This window comes from Anser cygnoides, chromosome 1, assembly GCF_040182565.1.
Source record: "Anser cygnoides isolate HZ-2024a breed goose chromosome 1, Taihu_goose_T2T_genome, whole genome shotgun sequence".
NCBI classification, from domain to species: domain Eukaryota; kingdom Metazoa; phylum Chordata; class Aves; order Anseriformes; family Anatidae; genus Anser; species Anser cygnoides.
This window is the reverse complement of record NC_089873.1, coordinates 175,772,675-175,794,891: the sequence shown is the minus strand read 5'-3', so window position 1 is coordinate 175,794,891 and position 22,217 is coordinate 175,772,675. Positions and strand designations below refer to the sequence as shown.

General features: G+C 35.9%; 1 long non-coding RNA gene across 2 annotated transcripts in view; it reads left to right on the top strand.

Moving 5' to 3' along the window:
* The window catches only part of LOC125180003 (uncharacterized), a 40,763-nt gene that overhangs the window by 1,484 nt on the left and 17,062 nt on the right, over window positions 1-22,217 (top strand). For both annotated transcript variants that reach the window (XR_010827556.1, XR_007158203.2), the window contains exons 2-5: window positions 9,936-10,077; window positions 14,079-14,201; window positions 17,795-17,903; window positions 20,262-20,328. This is a non-coding gene — a long non-coding RNA (uncharacterized lncRNA). The remainder of the gene's footprint in view (window positions 1-9,935; window positions 10,078-14,078; window positions 14,202-17,794; window positions 17,904-20,261; window positions 20,329-22,217) is intronic.

The window sequence follows — 22,217 nt, the reverse complement described above, 5'->3', positions numbered from 1 at the left end:
TGACTTTCATCTTATGTTTTGGTGTCCACACTAATGCAAGCCATAGTTAAGTTTGTGTTATAAACATACTCTCAGGACATTTTGTGCAGGTATGCATAGATGCATGCATACATATATATTCATACATATGTATGAGTGTATATATATATCTTATAACAAAGGAAAATAATTTCAAGGGACTATCTTGTTTCTATTCAAATTCCTAATGAAACTTTTATTTTGTCATTAAGCTTCAGTAGGAGGAGCTGTAGGGCCTCAGAGTGACTTCTTTGCAATTTAAAATGAACCACTTTTAAGATCTGAAGTATAAATACACGTTTGACTTTTCTGCTTCCATCCCATTGATTTTCCAGATACAAATTGATTATGTAAATCAAACATTTAAGTTTATTAGTTCATATCAGTATTTTTCTTTTAACTACTCCTTGCAACATTTTATGAAATGATAGAGAAAACTGTCACACTGTCTTCATCATCCTTAATTTTCTACGCAGTCAGCATTACTGAAACATCGTAATGCACCACTTCCTATGACTGCTTATTCATATGGAAATGTGTCCTGCTGTGAATATGCATCTCTACTCCATAATAGAAAACAGCAATGTCAAGAATTCCACTACAGTTTATTGTCAATTGGCATCCATCAATCTGTCAATTGAAACTCAAAACATGACTGAATGTGTTCCCTGGTATGTGTCTGTGAGACACATTAGCAGTAGTTTATATGCAGTATTTGTAACATTCTCAATCATTGCAGTGTGTTGTGAATGCATATTAAGAATAATGTGTTGTGCTCAGCTAATTTTTAATGTACTGATTGACGTTCCCCACTCCCAAACACCTTTTAAAGACTGCTGTCTTATCTGTCTCCATCACAACATAAGATACAAAATGCCACGACCCATGTTAACAAAATATGTCTGATTTACAGTCTCAAAATCTATATACTGTCTGTTTTGCTCAGGGGTTTTATAAGTTTACCAAGACTTTAGCTGGCAGTAGTCACTTTAATTTATTACTGTCTGAAGACTGCATGGCTGTCCATGCAGATTGGTTTGGTAGGTTCAATTCTGTTCCCAGGAGACAGATATCCACACTGTAAAACTTCCTCCACAGTTGTTATTGGATGTGTTGGTTGAAGTTCTTGTATGTACAGTTAGCAGCCATTGGAGAAAAGACAGATTCTTCAAGCAGTTCTGAAAGTGAATTGCTTCAGCTTCATCCTTTGTCCTTTTGTAATGTATGTGAGGCACATTGAAGCATGGAAAACATTCACTCCCCTGTACCTGTCTAGCCCCCTTAGGGGATGGATAGGTATTTTATTTCTGCAGCTGCTAATCCACACATAATTACATCCATATTGGTAATAAAAGAGATGCTGGAAATGTGTTCAAGCACTTGTATCCTGATAGTCTCTGCTGCTCATTCCCTCACTCTGCTGTGGCCTGCCTTGGCTACCTCTGTCTAGATGAGCTCTGCTTTTGGGAAGGTGAAGAGATGGGCCAGCCCTGAGCAAAAGGCATGTGAGTTTCCTTGTGGCATATAGCTTTGTGACCAGCGAACAGGCCCTGGCTTTCTGTCATTTAGTAGCATTTACACTGCTTTTCTTGCCACCCATATCCTGCCCCAGTACCTACTGCTATTAAGCAAAGGCCGGGAGGCAGGAAGTCCAAATCTGATGCTCTAAAATCTAATCATCTGACCCTGTATAGGCTTGTGGTAGTGATGAATACTGTTGGTTAAAAACAAACAAAAAGGCACTGACACTGCAGTGATACTCCTGATAAATGCAGCTTTCCAGTTTCTCTGTAAGCTTTTATGGGGGATGCAGTTGTTTTTGCATCGGTATGGTCTTCTGTGAGCTCCAGAGAAGTCTTAAGATCTCTCCATCTTCTTTGTGCTGGTGAAGGTGGTTGTCAGTCAGTACAAGAGGATGAAGCTAGTACGGCAGTTGTGCTTTGGGAACTTTTCCCTGTATCTCCCACTCATGCACCGAGGTGTTTGCTATAGGTCACTGCAGAGCTGGATGTAAGTTTGAGTTCATTGCTGAGTGCTGGTCTAGCTTGATACCTTGTTTTGAACCTGCATTTTCACTGTTCTGCTTGGCTCATTTTAATTTTTCAATTCCTCACCTCCTGTCGTCCATTTGTTTCTGGGCCCTCTAAGTCCAGTCTTCCCCTCACCAGGGAACTCCATAATGTTTTTCTGCTGAGCTTGACCCAGTAGTAATACGTATCTCACTTGTAGCAGCCTTTTGTCTGTATTAAGTTCTCATAATATCTCATTAGGTCTTATTGATAGGCAACCTTTTCTCTGTGAAATGAGATGACGTGCATGACTGTCAATTGTGCCCTGGGAACCTGGAAGGAACAGAGACGGAATAATAACAGACCGTTCTAGAGCATAAAGGTGATTACAACATCTGCTATTGCTATTTCTAGCCTTCCAGGAAAAGCCAGTCTATTTACCCATTCTTAAAGCTTAGTTTCTAGGTATAGTGCAATAAGGACAAAAGAAAGAGCTCATTCTCAGAAAAGGGTTTCATTACTTGATAACTTGATGTTAAATTTCAATTATTTGTGTGTGTTTTTAACTCATTTAGTTCAGTGAAATCAGTTTTATGGAGGTCACGGTCATTGTGACTGCTGCTGTCTTTAATTGGATTTATGATGCAGCAGTCATTAATAATGGTGCTATCAGATGCTAGTGAAAGTCACAGTGTATTTTTACCTAAATGAGATGGTACTCATGCTGTTGATTTATATGAGCTGTAGACATTCTTATTAAAGGATGGAATAGAAAAAAGAAAGACATAATCCAAAGATAGATGATGAATATACTTAAAACTCTGTTCCTAGCAAACAAAGCATTGCTTGCTACTTTTTGCTATTTTTTTTCTGCATTGATGATAGGGTATATCCAGAAAAGGAGTGGTGACTAAAGCAAGCTGTTAGAACCAAGGAGAACAGATGTAAAATTGTTTTCCAGAGAATCACCATTTCTATCTCTCTTCCACTATGTTGTCAGGTACTGCTTCACATTAAATGTATTTGAAATCATTAAAAGATATATATATTTTTAATTATTATTTCAGAGTTTGTTTTGTGTTATCATACTCTATTTATAGCATCTTGTTTTATAGTTCCTACCTTAGATCCAGAAACTAGATATTCCTGTTATGTTCCCCAAAGAGCCAAACCTAACTGTCACGTTTTGAGGATGCTTAACACAAATTTTGTTCCTTGCCAAAACCAATCATGTCAACATTGTTTTGGAAAGAAAAGTCACCTAGCAGCCTAGTGATTGCCTCACTCATTCCAGAAATAGGAGAGCTGGCTTCAGTTGCTATCTCTGTCTGAAGAGCTTCTGTGTACAAATGTTTCTTTTCTTTGGGTTATATGTTCATTTGCATGGGGATTTTTTCCCCACTTTGCACTAGATCTGTGTGATTATTCAAAATTACATTCTCCACTGTGCTCCTCATGTGTGGATTTGCCTGACCTGCCAGCCACTGTCTTACGTTTTTTGGTTTACAGTAGAGGTAATTATGCAGTACTCACAAGACTTGAAATTAAGAATACAGTGTTCTTTGAAGCATAGTGACTAAACAACAGTAAAAAGTCTTCAATTCTCAATGAGATAAGTGCTATATCATCACTATATTAATGTATGAAACCAAGCCTAGAGTGCTGATTGGTTTTGTGGTACGGAACGTGTTATATTGACTACCCAAGTGCAAGTTAGATAGTTTGGTGAATTGTCTTCTGAAGGAGAAGTACAGATGAAAATAGTGTATCAATGCCCAAACACTGTTTTGTAGCACTTGATTGTTGTGAAATAAGTGAGTAATGACCGTAACCAAAATGCACCTTATATTTGTGAACTGCCTTTGAATATTATTTATTTCCAAGTTATAATGATGATTTTGAAAATTAAAATATGCTCTTTTATTTTGAACCAGTTTCATTTCCCCTACAGACCTATGAAATAACTAGTAGCATATAAAAGAAAACACATTTGGGGTGGTAATCAAATGCTGGTTGTGGTATCCCTGTTTTTGAAAATAATTTTTTGACTAATTTCATTGGCATCAAAATAAGAAGTGTCCTGTGAAGCCTAGATGAAGATGGGAATGAGTTGATTACTCTCTAGCTAGCTTATTAACAGCAAGAATGGATGTAGCAATGTCCTGCTTCTGGAAATCAGTCTGAAATCTGGTCATTAAAGAAATAATTATATGTACCATAGATAATTTCACTGGGATATTGAATAAAGTTAGATCTCATTGGAAAAATGGCCAGAAGCATGTAATGTGCTAGCAGTTTCTTCCTGTGACATCAGAATAGTTTTTTTTCCCCCCTTCTCTTAGTATTCTGTGATGAGCTATCATCTGTCGGGTTGTGCTTGGTGAGTTTCTCCTGAGTTTCTCAGCATGTAATGAAAATGAATGTATAGCTAACCTGGGAGGTACCTATCAAGCTCTAATACTTTTTTTTTTGGTTTACATAAGTTTATTGATATTGGCCTTGAGTCTTTTTGATTTATTTCCCTCATCGGACAGATTGTCCATTTGAGCGCATGGATTTCCTTTCCCCATTCACTCCAAAAATAACCTGATCGGTTGGGAAATCCGACCTGTAAATAGCATAGGGTGGAGAGTGAAAAGAACTCTGTAATTCACATGAAAAATGGTGACAAGGCTACATAAACATGGTCATGCAACCTTGAAAAGTACAACATGCTAAAGGAAGTTAGCAGCAATTTGTTTTCTGTAGGATAGCTTTATGTACAAAAGGAGGCTTACTAAATTTAGTAAGGTAGAGAAAAAAGATATGCACAGGTTTGCAGGGACTTTTATCAGGTTAGTCAAAATATTAATGGAAATGTTATAGCTTGCTTATCAGTAGGCTTCATGTACCTTCTTCAGTTTTCTTGGGATATTGTATCCCTCATTTCATTGTTTGCTTTTTACCTTCTCTGAGTTTACTATCTGTAGTAAGTCTTCCTTTTTTACTACTTGCTAGACTGTACTCTGTGGTTAAGCTGTTTGGACTGTGGCTTTTTGGTTTCTTTGCAAAACCAAAGATCAGTCAGGGCAGGTATATGTATACACTACTCTCAATGAAAGAGAGAAATTACGGGAGTAAGAGATGATACATATGGAGACATCAACCAGATGAAGTTTAAATGTGAAAAGTTTACATTTTAGAGGTACTCCTCAGGAAGGAGTTTTAAATAGAACATTCAAACCTTATCTGAACAATGTTTCCATATATACATGGAATCCATGAATTCATTAGATCAACCCTTTATCAAGTCACTCAGTTTCTTTGCCTAGTGTGGAAGATACCCTTCTCAACATCTTCATTTTTCTTCTCTTTCCATTTATCTTTGGCTACTGCAGTTTTCTTTTTTTTTCTTTTTTTTTTTTAATAGAAAAGTTGTGTTGTCTCTCACACTGTGGTTTTACCAAAGACTTATTTTTATCTCTACACAAATATCTCAGTTCCCACATTTTCAGCTGAGTAACATCTCTTCAGAGCTTTCTTAGCAGTAAGTGCTAGTGACATTGAATGCACATATCTTCAGGTGCTTTGCTTTTAATTAACAGCCCATTTCAAAATGTTCTGCATTTCTTATGGGTGAATTGTGCTGTAGCTTGCTGAGTCTATCAGTAAGGGGTTCTGGACCATTAAACACTTCTTTTTTTCTCACTTTATGGGTTGTTGGATTTTGTGGCTGGGAGAGCAGATGACGGATGGCTTTAACTCAGTTTAAACCATAACATTGCATATGTTACTATAGGGTATCTAGTATGTTATCTTTTCAGGTTATACCACTTTCCTGGCAGTCATTTGTGTTATCTCATGACTCTGTCTTTTTCATATGACATTGTAGATTAGATTCTATTAAAAGAGGTCAATATATTGATTCATTCCATTAACTTGATTTAAGGGCTCACACTAAAACTTACAAACTTACCTACAGATACTGTGATTTTATTTTTTATTTTATTTTTTTTGTGCGTGCAGCTTTAACTTTTGAGCAAGCTTAGAAACTGTGTAAAACAAATCAGCAAGTTGTATGCATGATGTGACTTCCCATTTTTAGTTTTTAAATAGTAAAAAATAACACACACTCAAGATATATATATATATTTTGGTCATTTTACACGTTTCATAAATGAAGTCAGTGTCTCTCTGCTTTCTTCACATCAGTAGATCCTCACATGCACCACTGTCAGCACTCTTATGCTGACAATGTCGAGTGTTGTCAATACGTATAACTCCACATATCACAGTGTTCACCTCTTCCAGACAAAATTAGATTGACTATTAGGACTAGCTCTTTCTTCTCTGGAAACCTTCCTTTATACTTGTTTGGAGTCTATCAACAAAAATAGATTAGATGGGTTGTAAATCTTGTTTAAGGTGCAAATACATCATTTATATATATCTCTGAACTGCACGTTCTCTTTATTAAACCCCAATTGTATTATTATTAAACCCCAATTGTATTATTATTATTAAACCCCAATTGTATTATTATTTTATTAAATCTCTCTCTTGGAGTTACTGAGATGGAATAAAAGAAAAAAAAAGTTATGAAAATAGAGGCTCTGAAAGTATGGTTGGCAGGATGTACACAAATATGTTATTCCTATTCTGCCATATAAGTATCTTCAGTCACTGGAGACACTGCAATTTTCAGAATAGTGCTCACACTTGGTAATGCCAGATTTTAATGATGCCAAATTTATGTAGTTGAAAAGTGAGAAATGTTGGTTAATGAGCTATATAATAGCGTGATAGGATTTGAGTTTGTTAAAAGGTGCTAGAAAAGCAGCTATCTTCTTTCAGACTCAGCCTGATGTGTAGTCAGCTGGGGTTTATTAGCAGTTGGAGTGTTACTGTGTATGTAGTAGAGGTAATTAGGGAGGAGAAAAAAGGTGTCCTTAAAAAAAAAAAAAAAAGCAATAATGAATAACTAAGTTCAGGGAGCTTATATGGAGATTTATATTGCAGTCATTTAAGTTATCCATAAGGCAAAAAACAGAAACTCTGGGAAGTTTCTGTTAGTTCCTATGTTAAAAACAGGGTTAAAGCAACATCTGCTTAGAGCTACACAATGCTTAGTAGGGAAGAAAGTTGTATTTTTGGCCTAAAGCGTGTAAAAAATATCAAGTGCAATCAACATGGAACAGAGTATTGCCTGTGGACTAATATTTGAAGATCCACTTGCACAGAAATTTGTGTATTACATTTTGAGCATTTTGAGTTCAGTAGGCAGATAAGAAGAACAAGCAAGCAACCCTGTCCCTCACTCTAGAGATTTTCAGCATGTTAGGATTTTTTTTTCCCCATCCAGTATTCAGACGAGGTGTTTATAAAATTCCCTTGGAAATGGAAAAAAAAAAAAACACACAAAAAACTAAAACAGAGAGAGAAAAGATAGTTATTAAAATGTATCTGACCTAAATAAATACATTAATGGCCTTTTTTTTCTGGGCTCATGCTCATTAACTCTTAAAGAACTAAAACACTATAGGGGGAGTGTAGTACTAAAATAGAAGCACGTAGAGTTATCTTGTGTAAAGGGTGAATGGGATCCTCTCTGAGCTAAAAGTCTAGCATTGTGTTTGGCTGAGGATCCCATTTAAAGTTTTCTTCCCATTTGGAGGGATCTGCAGAAGTATACTGCATTCAGCACTAGATGGAAGGAACATCTGTCTCAAACTGGATAGAATCAGTGGAAAAACTTAACTGAGTCAGAAAAAGAGCGGCATTTTTAACTTGAAAGTTTTGGCTTTGAGTTAGAGTTCGTTGTGCGCTGAAGTATCCTTGTCCCAGAGGATTTTGCAGATTTTTTTTTTTCATCTGTTTGTAACTTGTGTATCTGCCAGCTATTGCAGAGATCAAAGTGTGCAACTGAGGGAGAGTATGTAGACTTGTCAATCTGGATTACTTGATTCTGTAATCTACAGTGTACTTCATAATGAGGCAGCAGATGCACAAGTCAAGTACCGTTTGAGCGTTGTTTATTTTATAAAAATTTGTACCAATTTTCCACAGACCCAACAATACTAATTTCAGAAGAAAAATATTCCCTAAAATTCTTAGAATGATTAATTTGACATCTTAGTAAAGCTAATGTGTTTCGGATAAGCAGAAAGGGTAGTTAATTTTTTTTCTTCTTTCTTTTAAGTGCTATGTCATGAGCGACTATCTAAAGAAGAAATTGCTTGATCAAAATATGTAGCTGAGCTGTAGTATTATCTGGAATATATATATATATTTATTTCTCTTAAAAATTGAGACTGTCAGAAACTTTTTGTGTTTTCATTTTATAGTGAATACCTAAAAATGTTTTTATGAAGAGCTCATTTAGGTGATACAGTCTAGGTAATTTATCATTGTCAAAGATCTATATAAACTATGCCTTTCAGAGTGGAAAAAAAATTAATTTTCATAGTCAACACAGTGCTTCCACAGTATGAAGGAGAAATGTGCAGCAATAAGCAAGTCCTCACAGTTCAGTGATTTTTTCCAAAAGCAGGAAAAAATCAGTGATAATACTGATGAAGTTCACAAAGACTATTTTGAGTCTTTTTTTCAGTAGCATCATTTGATCTTACTGGCACATCTGTTATGTATTTAAAAGCCTTTTTTAAGCAAAATTCCTGGATTTATTTGAGGGAAGGACTGAGGAAAATAGGTATTGTAGGAGTCAAGATTTCTACAAGTGGTTCTTCAAGATAGAGGAGGTCTACCAGAAGAAGTAGGATGTATCTGAATCTATGACTTTACAATTAAGATTTAAGTGCTTTGGAAAAGGACACATTAAATCTATGTTCTGTATTTAGCAAAGGAATTTGTAAGGTACGTGCCCTCTGGAGTAAAACCAAGTTTATAAAAGCATTATTAAAATACAGGTCACACAAACAAGATTGTTTGAGATTATTTTGTAGGGAGGTAAAGGTTTGCATGGATAAGTAGTGTTTTTTTGTTTTGTTAGATCAACTCATGCACCTAGACAAATAGAGATGCTTTAGTGTAGAAATTTTTCACCTCGTGGCCTATTTTGCCATTCCTAATAAAATCTTACCTCTCCATTTGAATCTTACCTATTTTATCACAATTTCAAAAAAACAGTTACTAGAATGTTTTTCATTTCTTGTCACCACAACACATTTTTGTGCCCCTTTTTTGAAATTAGTGTTGGATTGTTTCTTCCAGACCATAGATAAAGAACTAAATAGCAATAAGCCATGGAAATATCCATTTAGAACTGTATTAAAAACACAATTTATGGACACTGACTTTGCATTTTGCTTTCAACACACACAAAATGAGGATAGTGTCAGGTTAAATCCGTTCTTTGGTGTAGCCACAAATTCAAGGGATCAGCTACTATGAGAAAACATTTGTTGTTTCCATACTCAACTATCCATATTTTTGATGAACTTTTCATTAAAAACAAAACAACAAAAAAGTACTGTAAAGTTTTTACTGTATATGCTGCTAGCTGTATGTGCTGATTTTTTCTAATCTTATGATGATGTTTCATCGAAGAACAGGTGTTGGTCACTATCCTTCACTGATGAAGCATGTAACTTGTTCTGCTGTTTCCTACTACTTTGATAGCTGAGGGGAAGGTTTTGATTAAATTTACATTACTCATCAGGTTTGTAACTATCACTGTGCTCATTGTTGTCTTACCAGGAAAGGATTCTGATGTATTTAGATATCTAGGGGCAAGGATTGAACAGGTTATATACCGACTTTAATGGATGAGTAATAATCACTTTTAATCTAATAAGTGACGGACAGCTCTGTTACTATAAATATACAGTCTCCCCCTTTGCCACCAGTACAGCCTGTTGGATACAATATGCTTGAACATGTGAGAATTACAAATCATTCCTTCTATTGTAGGTGCTGTTTTCCTGAACCTATCTTTGAGTGTCATAGTTGTATGGAAAAATTATTTAGCTATTTTTAGACTGAAGTAAAAGAAAGAAGAGGAAAGAAGAGGAGATGAAGAAGGACTCCGTCAGTTAGTTTTTTGGAAAAAAAGGTAAGTGTTCTGTAAAACAAGTTACAATGAAAAGGTTGCTAAACCAAAAATTTAATCTTTCCTCCTGAGCAAATTTCACCAGAGAAAACAAAAGCACTTTAAATGACATGTTTCAATTCTGTAATCAAAGGGGGAGAATCAGATCAGATCCTTGCAAGTGTGTTGTAAGCAGCTGGTGAAGGAAAAGTTGGGGATGGTGCTGCCATGCTTGCTAAGTCACTTCACATTGTTCTGCAAAGAGTTTATGAAACCATAGCTCTTCAAAATTGTTTTGAAGGACAAATATTTTGACATTGTAATTGACAAGTTTTTACGTTATGTATGAGGATTGTTATTTTGTTTTCTAAAATGTTCTTCTGGGCTAGCATTTCATCTTTTTTCTTCCTACAAGGTCTTTGTCTCAGCCCCTGGTGCAGTTTTTAGCTGTTGAAGTGGATGATAATCTATCCATGTTCTTGGACAGATAATCAGGAGCCTCAGAGTAACACATCCATCAAATGTGCATGTATATACATGTATTTTCCTAGTGATTTTTTCATCCTTGTTTATAATTATGAAAGAGTAGAGGTGGAAAAGAATAGTTAATTTTTGCCCTAAGTCCTGCTGTAACATGAAACTTAACAGAAATTGGACAGAAATGGTTCTGGGAAGCTTTTATTGCTAACTATTTATTGCTAACTATTGGCAGCACCTCAGTGAGGAAAACAATAAAAGCTTTAAAACTTTTTCTTCAATTATCAAAGCTCTTTGTGGAATAGATTCAACACCTGATTTACACAGATTTCCCTAGGCAACATCTCTGAGAAGTTCTCTTTGGCTTTGGGTTTCTAACTTCAAAACTGAACACTTCGGCCTCCGGGGCCTGGTGTCTCCCTCTTTCAGTTTCTGGGAGGTGGATTTTACTTGCTGCCTTATCTTTTCTGTTCTGTTTCCCTTGTAGGTCTCTGTTGCCTTACATCTATTTTCTATTCCCTTAATGCCAGTGGTCACAGTCAACAGATACCTTTGCTTAATTACACTGATTCAGAAGCTATGTTGTATGAATTTGGTAGATAAGATGCCCTGTGGGACATAGTTCCTGATCTGAGGAATTCAGAGACGAAGATAGGTTTGTTGTGTATACTGAAGCTAGAGCAGAACAGATCTAAATTGCAGTGCAAACAAAAGATAATGCAGAGGGATGGGAGCCTTCTGGAAGTCTGTCAGGGCACACTTCCATCTGCCAAGGCATTTCTTTACCAAGTATAAGTAGGCTCTATTTCTCCAGCTTTTTTCTTCAAATCGACCTCAACCGCACACCGTCATCTTTTGTGTTTGGGCAGTACACTAAAAAAGTAAAGTATTATGCATTACTTATTCACGAATTTATTTATAGATCATCTGATCACGAGGCTGTTCTGTGCTACACTAAAGTTATAAGAATTCAGAAAAAAAAAGTCTATGAAAGGATTATAAGCCATTTTAGGTGAAAGAGTTACGACTGCTTTTTGTTTGTAGCTGAAAATGTTGGGGTGTTTTCAACTTTTACATGGAAATTGATTTTTTTTTTTTCCCTCTAAGGAGCTGAAAACATTAAAATCTATTTATTACTCATGTACTGACATTTATTATTAATTTTATGTCCCACTGTATTTCTTTCTTCAGGGCAAAGCTAACATTCATTTGTTGAGCAGTGTTATACAGTCAACACAAGGTGCATGGCTGCTGATTAAATAACAAACACACTAGGATCTCTTTTTTATGGGTGTTGGCAGTAGGTGCTGCTTGAGTCAGTTCAGGGCAGATTGCTTGCTGCCCTGGTAGGCTAGCACTGCTCAGTGCATACTTTCAGGTCAACAGCCCAGATTTTTTTTTTTTTAAATTATGAAGCATCTCCTCTTCCCTTCCTGAATGGAAGTTAACAGTTTGAAGGGGTATTTTTCAGACTTCATAATGAAGTTTTAATAAATAAAATGTTGCATATTTATCCTGCAATACCTTTGTTTGCCCAGACCCTTGCTTTATACTTGTAAATGTTCATGTGCATTTGTAAGCCTTTGGAAATAAGGATATATCTGATGAGTGCAATAGATTCGTGGAAGGAAGGGAACAACTACAGGAGATGTAAGATAGGTGTCATTCCAGTGTACCATCTTATACACGAGATTGGTGTTCAGTTCAAGTTTTTACTAATTAACTGAGTAAATTAAGTGCAGGCAGTCATTGGAAATGTAGACTCTCTTTTGGTGGCCCATAAGGGCTCAATTGCCCATTTTAAATGAGGCCTAGTAGCTTCCTCTGCCCAGATGACGTACATCATTTACTTAAAATGGACTTACTGCCATGAATGAATTGACTTCTGATAATCCATTTGGTAAAATGGGGACCTGTTCTTTTACAGGAGGCATATTTATACCCTAGAAGAGTAGTATTTCAGGGTTTACACCTATCTATCGAGTATTTTATTACTCCTGTTAGTCAAGAGGAATGATGAACTATGCATCTCTCATAATATATATTGATCATCTTGGAGATGATTTAAGCATCTATCAATATTCTCTTCTGGTCTCCACATAAGATAAAATACTGTATCTTCTCTCTATTTGCAATTATTATTGTGGCATGAAATCCTCTCACAATTAGTTTCATTCTCTTTAGCAATAGTTCAAAAATACCTATTTATTTTAACAGTTAATCAATTAATAGAAAATTACTGCATTGGATTTAGTTTGTTTTGGTGGTGTTAACGTCATTGCTATAATCCAAGTTCCCTTTTGTTGTCTACGGTTTCACAATAGTTGTTTTCTGGCTTTCAACAGTAGGACTCAGTCAGTCTCTTTGGTACTGTCAGTCTGATGATGAGACCAGAATAAAATGTTTGCAAATTTTACTTTCTGTGATTCCAGTATGGCCTATGATAGGTTAACTGTGATCTGGATTTTGAATGTAATGATGAGCTTTTATCACTCTGTTCCAAACACCTAGCATTTGATTAGCTCCCAGCTTTCTTTGCTGTTAATTCAAAAATCATGCATGGATGACTGCATCTGTAAGCATATTGTGTAAATAGTGTAAATACCCACAACAGCAGAGGAGTCCTGACCTTCAGATCTGCCCCAGCAGCTCCACAGATACTTAGTTTCCTTCATTGTTTTGTGTAGGATATTGTTCACTTGGGTACGTTTTCACTCTTTTGGAGCCTTTTTTGACATAATTGATTAAAGTGCCTCTATATAAATTGAATTTCCCATGTGGACTTTTTAAAACCTCTGGAACCTGATAAGCTTTAGTAACAGAAGAAGAAATGTTTCATGCAGCTTGAAATCCTCCTTGCATAAAGGACCATTTCATCAGCTAGTGTCTGGTCTGCTAAGCTGTGCTGGCACAGCGGCATCTGAATCCCACAGTCTTAACTACTTTTTTTGTCTTGCCTCAGGGTATGAGATTCAAGAAAGCTTTTTTTTTTTTTAGCAATAGAAGCCAATGAGCCCAATGCATTAAAATAACATAAAAGTTACTGCAATCTTGGAGAGAACTTTGCATAAAATATAAAGGGGATGCCATTTTTTGTTTGTGGGACTTCAGATAGAGGTTTCTTTTAAAAGGTTTGAAGTAACTCTTAAACCATTGATAATCTAACTTGTGTATCTAACTTGTGTATAACAGAAGAGGAGGAGATGAAGTGTTAAACACATCTCAAGTTAAATACTAATAATAATAAAAAATAATCTCAGAAAAAAAAATGTTATCTTAAACTTCAAACTCTGGGGCAAACAAGCTGTGATTGCCTGCTTAGTTTAGTGTTTTCAGTAACAGTGACAATATACAAGTAAGGATGAAAGCAAATGCGCATAGAAAGAGAACATTTTCCACTCCTGTCACTTTATAATATACTTGTTTCTGTGTCTGATCTGCAGTCCTGAAGTGGAAGGTGTGCATTTTTTTTTTTTACAGTAGCAGAAAGGAACTGTAATTACATTCTTGAAAGAACTATGAATGTTATGTTTTTCTTTGCTTCCCAGGAGTCAGACTTTCCTGAATATTATCATCTGCCGTGGCAAAACACAATCAAAGAACAATCTTACCTTCTCCATTTTTTCTTTGAAGCCTGAGACAACTGAGAAACATAAATGGAAAAGTTTCAGGTGCAAGTTTATTTTATATTTCCTTTATTTTGTGAATGTAAGACACACTTGATGATTCTCTAAATTCAGACTTGCAGTTCAAGGACTGAGAGGAACTGATTAGTTCAGCAGATAGAACTGTGTGATATACAGGTGTCAGTGACAGATTATCTGGGAACTAAGCACACTTTAACCAGTATCAGAAGAGAGACTGTAGCTTGATACTGAGTGATAAAACTTCAAACTTTCCTAAACTTTTCTTGCTGTTTTTCCACATCTTGTTGTACTGGGTCTGGCTGGGTTGTTAACTTTCCCTGCAGCAGCCCATACAGTGCTGTGCTCTGCACTTGCAGCTAGAAGAGCACTGGTATCACACCAGTGTTGTGTCTGCTGCTGAGCAGTGCTGGCACAGCATCAGGACTCTCTCTAGCCCTCCTAGGGCGTGGGCAAAAAAGTGAGAAAGGAACCTCACCAGTGCAGCTGACTTAAACCAACCAAAGGGATATTCCATACCGTATGATGTCACACTGAGAGAGCAGTTGTGGTGGAGTTCAGCTGCCTAGCATGGTTCAGCTGCCTAGCACTAAATAGACTTGAATCAGTTCAATACCTGATAGGGAGTCACAAGGCTAATTTTTTTTTTTTTAATTTTTTTTTTCTCTTACCTAGTATAAGACATTGTGACAGCACAGTCCCTCTACAGTTCAGTTCCAGGGGTGTCAGAGATGGCACCATACATAACAAAAATAATGCTTTTCTTGCATTCGTAGGAAGTTTTTACCTCTTTTGTGTAGAAACTATTCTGCAGATGAGCACAATGAAGATGGTGAAACTCCTTGGAGAGAGAGTAATGTTATTTCAGATGAGAAGGTATAGTCTGGCTGTGATGATCAAGAGACCAGTGACACAGGCAGAGGGTGTGACAGAGGAATATTACTGATTCCACCTCCTTTCCAAACACATAGGCTTCTTTGCAATCAGGAAGATACAAAGATATTTTCATTGGAAAGTAATGGTTCTTGCTTCTAGCTAGTATCAGAGAAAGCTTATGTTTGGATAAGAATGGGAATCTCAGGAAACTATCTTGTCTACTGAAATTTTTGGGGTATAAGTTTCTCAGAGCTATGCATCAGCATGTTTTTCTGTAAAATAGGAAAGGATATTGTCTGATTGTATTTCTGTCATTGAGGAACCCAGGATACCAAAACTCTCTCTAAGCCATGTAAACAGATATTATCTCTGATGAGACAGTGTTGCCAAAAGCCCTGACCTGACTTGGACCTTCAATACCAGCCATCTGTTCTCAGCATTTACTTTCTCTGCTTGTTTTTTTTTTTTTTTTTCTTTCAGTTCTGTAGTTGTTTTTCCTCCCATCCTGGATGAAGCAAATAAGATAAAATATTGTTGCAGGATGTAAATTTTCTGTACAAGCAGATCTTATTTATCTATCTATTTATTTGGCTGCTCATAAATCCAGAGGATTTATAAATGGAACCCCGATTTAAGTACTTTTATATCACTATTTGGAGAAGCTTCTTTCTTTAATCGGCTGATAAGGGATACTGAGTCACTAGCTTTCTAACTTCAGTGCAAATATTCTCTAATAGAAGTTCAGTGAAAAAGAAGAAAGTGAACAATGGAAGCTTGGCCTAAAGTAGAGGGAATATGGTGGTTTGATGTGTTTCTGTATATGTTTCTAATTCTTCCACTTGAGAGGAGAACTGATGAGTTATCAAATTCCTAACATGGTGCATTTTCAAACTCAGGTAATTTGTAGATAATCTACACTACCTTATATCCAATTGGATGTAGGATCATAATAAGTCTATTAAAATTTGAAAGATGTATTTGTCTATATGTATGGTCACAGATTTATTCAGATTTACTGTGTACCTGAGATAGTAAGAAAACCTGAAGTAATTTTTTGTTGCAGATATTTTTGCACCTACAATTGTGCATAGCACTTGGTGTTATTGCTAAGTAAAAAATAAACAGCATTCCAATGGTGTTGTTTGTTCCAAAACCAGCCTAGGTGTTCCTCTGTCCAGCTCATTAAGCAGTTTGCCAAAGGTTTGGTGAAAACACTTACTTAAGCTGACTGTCAGCAGAGAGGTTTGTCTGCTTGTCCTTTGACAGGGGGGGAATGGTGAAAGATGCAGACCTAATGTGCAGCCAAGTATTTGTCTCATCCATTTTGGGATAGTACTCCGAAAGCTGTGGCTAAGTTTTTTCAAAAGCTTCACCATGTCAGCTTGAGTATTCATCCAGCTGCATAGTCATTGCTGCAAGGTTTTCTTGCGGAGTTGAAAAGTAGCCAAGCATATTTCTGTTGGGCAACTGGCTTAATATTGTAAACTGTAGTTTTTTAATAACTGATTTAACTACATTTGTGTACTGAAAAGAAATTAAAACTTCAGGACCTACCTTCTACTCATTTAGGCAACACATCCTTACTTTGCCCAGAAAAATAGCATAGAGCACAACCCAAAATGAGAGCAAGTATGCTAGACATTGAAGGCACGGCATGCTTTTCAAAGCAGACAACATTTAGAGGCATGGTCTCTGTGAAATACCGTGAGCTCACAAGAGAGTTCAGAGAATGTTTTCCCACCATTTTGCAGGCATCCTCAAAACACAGCAGCAGAGCATGTAGCTGTTTCTTCAGCTTAGAGGACTTGCCTTATTGATAATAATTTCTACTGAAACAGGCAAAAATGCCTAAGTTTGTTCTGGGAATCAAAGTGGATGCTGCAGGGTACCCATTTAGCTTCTATTACTATGCCCTAAATGCACGCTTCACACCATGAGTCCACTTTTTTTTTTTTTTCCTGTTATTGATTTTATCCCCTCAGTACAAATTCCTGTGCAGCAAGAATATTCGATGATATCCTCATTCATGAAGGTATCAGCAGTATTTTTTTTTTTATTTTTTTTTACAGCTGTTCAGAGAGGGAGGAGATGAGAAAAATAATAATAATAAAAAAAATAGTCATGAGGAAAAATGAGCATAAACCAAAAGAAAAATAACATCAAGTGTGTTTATGGAGTGTCTGGACTCAGTGTAAGATGAAAAGAGTATTTTCTGCTGTGCCGTCCAGGTGGCATGACACTGTGAAGAAGTTCATTTTCCTGCTCTAGCCATCATTTTGCAACAGTGGTTTCATGGTTTCATTGCTTGGTTACTCGTCTGGTGACATGTCTTTCATGCAAGAAATTGATTCACATTTTTGTGCATTTTGTATATTGATTTATATATCTTTCATTTTTTTTTTTCTAAAACTAAATTGCCTTGCCTTTTAATTCACATGATTATTCTTAAGATGGCAGTGAGATAAAAACAGCTACCTGACAGAAGTTTATCATTCAGTACACAACTTGTGAACATATTCCTTGTTTCAGTTGATATAAATCAAAATTCGGAGTAACTTTCATCATAACTATGTTTCCATATGCATTTCCATAGTGAAATTCATCTCTAGCTGTGAATCTGGACTGTACTCACATGTCTCCAGCCAACTGATAAAACTGAAATCACCCGAAGACCTTCTGATACCTGTTAATTTCCATAGAAAGTACCAGTTTTAAAAAGACTATCTGCATTTTTTTCCCCACAGAGTTCAAGAATGAGCCTGGGTAAACCTGGCAGCTTGAAGTCTGAGGAAGAAGATTGGTTTCTGCATGAGTTTCATTGACATGGAAGCTTGTAAGGGTTTTCAAACTCTGGTAAGGAAACTCATCCAGAACAGTCCAACAGGCACACTGGAACAGGTTGATTTATGGGCTTTGAAACATCTGAAGGTGATTCTGTTAAAGCCAATTAAAAAGTTGGAGAAAATGTGAGATTAAGATCTACCCAAAAAAGGGCAGATATTAAGAAGAAATTCTTTACTTAAAGGGTGGTGAGGCACTGGCACAGGCTGCCCAGAAAAGTTGTGGATGTCCCATTCCTGGAAGTGTTCAAGGCCAGGTTGGATGGGGATTTGAACAACCTGGTCCAGTGGGAGGTGTCCCATGGCAGGGGGGTTGGAACTAGATGATCTTTAAGGTCCCTTCCAACCCAAAGCATTCTATGATTCTATGAAGATGGTGAAATGCAGAGAAGCCTACTGTTCTCCATGTAAAATGAGAGAAACAGATACCTTAATCCGATGGCACAGCTTTGTAGCACATACGTGAGAATGCAAGAAGTTCAGTGAGTTTTTTTGAAAGATTTACTTAGGCTGGTTGTGCTCCCCCTTCACAGCTATACCACTCCTAAGAAACAAAATGATGTGAAGATGTGCATGTCATTTGGTTTAGCAGTCCTAAGCAATGCACACAGCTAGTGGGGAAAGTGACAGTGGGAAGGACTAGCACAGAACACAGTGAGCAGGATCTCACAGCAAGCCGAGATAGCGGGGAACTTCATGGCTAGTCCAAGTCACATCTGATATAGTAAGAATGTGGGATGAGTTAATCAACCTGGTCAGCATGAAGAACAGGGAGTGAAAACACATGATCAAATTGGGCAGACCCTACTGGGACCTCTTAGCCCAATAGCATGAAGTCAGAGTAAGTTGTATTAAAAATCATTAACACACTGTCTGCCACTTGGGCTCTGCTGAGCTTGAGTTTCAGTAACAGCTCACTACTTGAGCAGTTACATACAGCTAAAGAAAAAGAGCTTATTATATTCCCTGTGTATAAACTAGATGTATATCCTGAAAGGTATTTTGCTTTTCAGAGAATATGTGCATTTTCCAAGATGTTATACTGTTGATTTTTTTTCCCCTAATTATAAAATATATTTATGTAAATATTTTTATTCACTTATCTTTATTTTTTTAGCTTTAAAAAAAATTGGAAAAACTGTTCTGTCAGTAAGTGCCTGGCAGAAAAGTTACATTTCTAAGATATATTCAATTTGTGAAAAAAAAAATAAAGAAAAGATATATCAGCATATGCATTTTTCTGATCTAGGGGGCAATAATATTTTCTTTTTTTGAGTGAGCCACCTGTCTTTTGAAATATAAATTAGTTTCCAGGTAGTAGGTGAAAAATTCTGTTATTGCAAGTATGTAATTCTCAGTATGTACATGAATGTTCAAATTTAATATGTTGATGGCCAAATTGCAATTCACTGTGATGCGGTAAAATAAATGCCCTCCATTATGGGATTCCTTTGACTATTGCTCACGTATCCCAGGAGTGTTCACTTGATATTAAAATACTGTTACAAAATCTAATCAATGTTTCTAGGAAAAGAAGAATGAAAGAAAAATTTTATTTTCTTTTTTTAAATAGATACATTTGTTGGAAGTAGTTGAGCTCTGTCATACATATATATATTTGTTCAACTGATGGTTTATTAAATCTGTTTTCTATATTTTTAGCCATATTGGCTGCTATATTATTGAATAGTAATATTTCAAAATTATTCTCTTCAAAGAATAATTGATATATAAAGCACTTTGCCAAAACTGCATATGTGCAGTGTGAGCAATGCAAGTTTTTTGTTATGGATAAGCACCATTTGTGCTGATAACATCCACAGGTAACCAGTCTGTAGTCATTCCCCTTTTAGATTTTTTTTCCTTTCTCCATTGAATTTTCTTGAATCTTTTGAATTGCCAGTCACCAGCAAAGTTCCACATTTCTCTTTCATTCTCCTCTCTGCATTATATACCACCCATTTAATCAGGAACAACGTGTTGCATAAAGAGATTACAATAATTTCACTGGAAGATGCTACTGTTTTCTTTGTTTGTTTGTTTGTTTTGTCTAAATTTTCTAAGAAATAAAGCTTATACTTCAGTTGTGTGGTAGGCATGCATGCCTATTGTGTGAATCTGCTGATTGATTCATTATGGTTTGACATAGATATCTTAAAATAGTACACTTTTAAAATTTCAATCCTAAAATATTTGTTTCTTTTGATATCTTCTGCAGTCATACACAGTAACCAAGCTTTGTTATTTTAGTTCTTACAGAAATTTTTGTTTTAAAGGTGCTATAAACTTAGTTTTATTATCAAACTTAGCCATACAGGAACTATTTTATCAACTACTTTCAACTAACTAATATTTTGAACTATTTCTCAAGACTGTTCCATGTTTTAAAAGTTGTCACTGGGCGATTCGGTGCCGCATAGCATGGCACAGTGTTTCAGGTGAGTAAACCTTTTCCTTCCGTTCCGATTCTTTATTACACTTCTGTGGAAACCTATGCTGGCTCTTGAGGTGTGACAGTCTGACTGCAGTGAGACTTTGAGTTAAGCAGGATATGCTGGTTTTAGGGTATAAATATTTTGATGATGTAAAGATCAGAATAATTGATGTAAATAACTTCAGTAATCATCAAATATTTTCCTTGGCTTTTTGGACTGGCAGGCTAGTGCACATTAAATAAGGCAATTAAATGTTTTCTGGAAAACCTCATGCATTACAATGCAGCAAGTGCAGATAACAAGAACAGAACTACAGATAGTAACCTCTGTGGAAGACATAGTTCCATTATCTTAAATAATGAAGTTCAGAGGCAGAAAGATAACGGCATTTTCCCTCGTTATTTTTAATCCTCTAAACTTCAAGATCAAAAATGGAAGATAGCTGTCTATATGGAATGAATAAAAAAATAGAAAGATGAATGAATGCTTTTTTTTTTTAATGTGTGCAAGTTTCTTGACATTAATTTTATCTGTCATTGCAGCAGCTTTTTCATCTACATTACTATATGCCTTCTGAAACTGCTGGAAGTCTTGACTGATGGGTCATGAATGTGATGGGATAGGGGAAAAATCACTGAATGAAAAAAAAGTAAAGCTTCTGTAAAGTTTTTTTTTTTTGGTTTATGTCAAAAAGGGTGTGATAAACAGGCAAATAGTGCTTTACAGCAGCTGACATGTGGAGATGGTAGTTCTGCTTTTTTTCTGTATGTCTTTTTGCATGGGGTGTTAAACCTATCAGTAGGTTTTTATTGGTTGTCCCAACACAGAAGCAACAAAACAAAGTAGCAGCATACTAACAGAAATGATGTGATTTATCATACCACAGAGGTCTCTAGAGGCATGAGGGATCTTGGTTAAGGCTGTAGTTCTGCAACACTCTGTGTAAGAATCTTTTAAAATATTAGAGAAATTGTAAAGGTCACTACTGTGATATCACATGGTTACACACAGAAAGCTGCAGAAATAACCATCTCTTGCTGGAAGCTCTCAGCTGCATGAACAACTACATACAAATGGCCAGATACCAAATTTCAAGTGGAAACTGACACTTGCAAATTAAAGTTATTTGAAAGTAAGATGTACTTAAGCACATTTGTATAAAGATACAGAAGTCATATTTGCAAATTTAGCCTCAATTATCACTGAAAGAGTCCATCGTTACTTAAAGGCAGACTTTTGAGAAATGCTTAAAAATGAATCCTAAATGAGATTGTCTCCTTTGTGTTAAAGAGACTTTGGAGCAGACATGTAGTTATAGCTATGATTTCTATTCAATTATATTCAGCAGAAAAAATACTTAGCTCTCTCTCCCATGCAAAATCTAAACCAATACTTTAAAAAACAGGCAGCAACTGACAGCAAATTTGAGTAAAGGTGGCTTTATTTTTTTTAAACATTTTCATTTTAAATGAATTTAATGGTATGAAAAGTTTAAAAAACTCATCAGAGAGAAAAAACAGATCTCTTTGCAACTTTCCAGCAATGGAATATATATTTGTCAGAAATAGTTCACTTAAATGAACAGAAAATAAATATACTTGGTGAGTACCTATGTCCTGTAGATACAGATGACAAAGGTACAGCCATGATATGATCACTGAGGTTTAGATTCATTTATAAGTCTTATCTACACAAGGTAAGACTCATCTACATAAGGTTCTTCGTATAGTATATGGGCAAGTAAGTGTCCATTTCAAAGATGAAGATCTCTCATTTTTTTCCCCATTGTCTAAATGATCACTTATACTAGACTCTTTGGCTTAGACTGCAAATGTCATGTGAGATAAATTCTCCCACAAGCAGTTTTAGAAAATAGTTAACAGATAATGAAT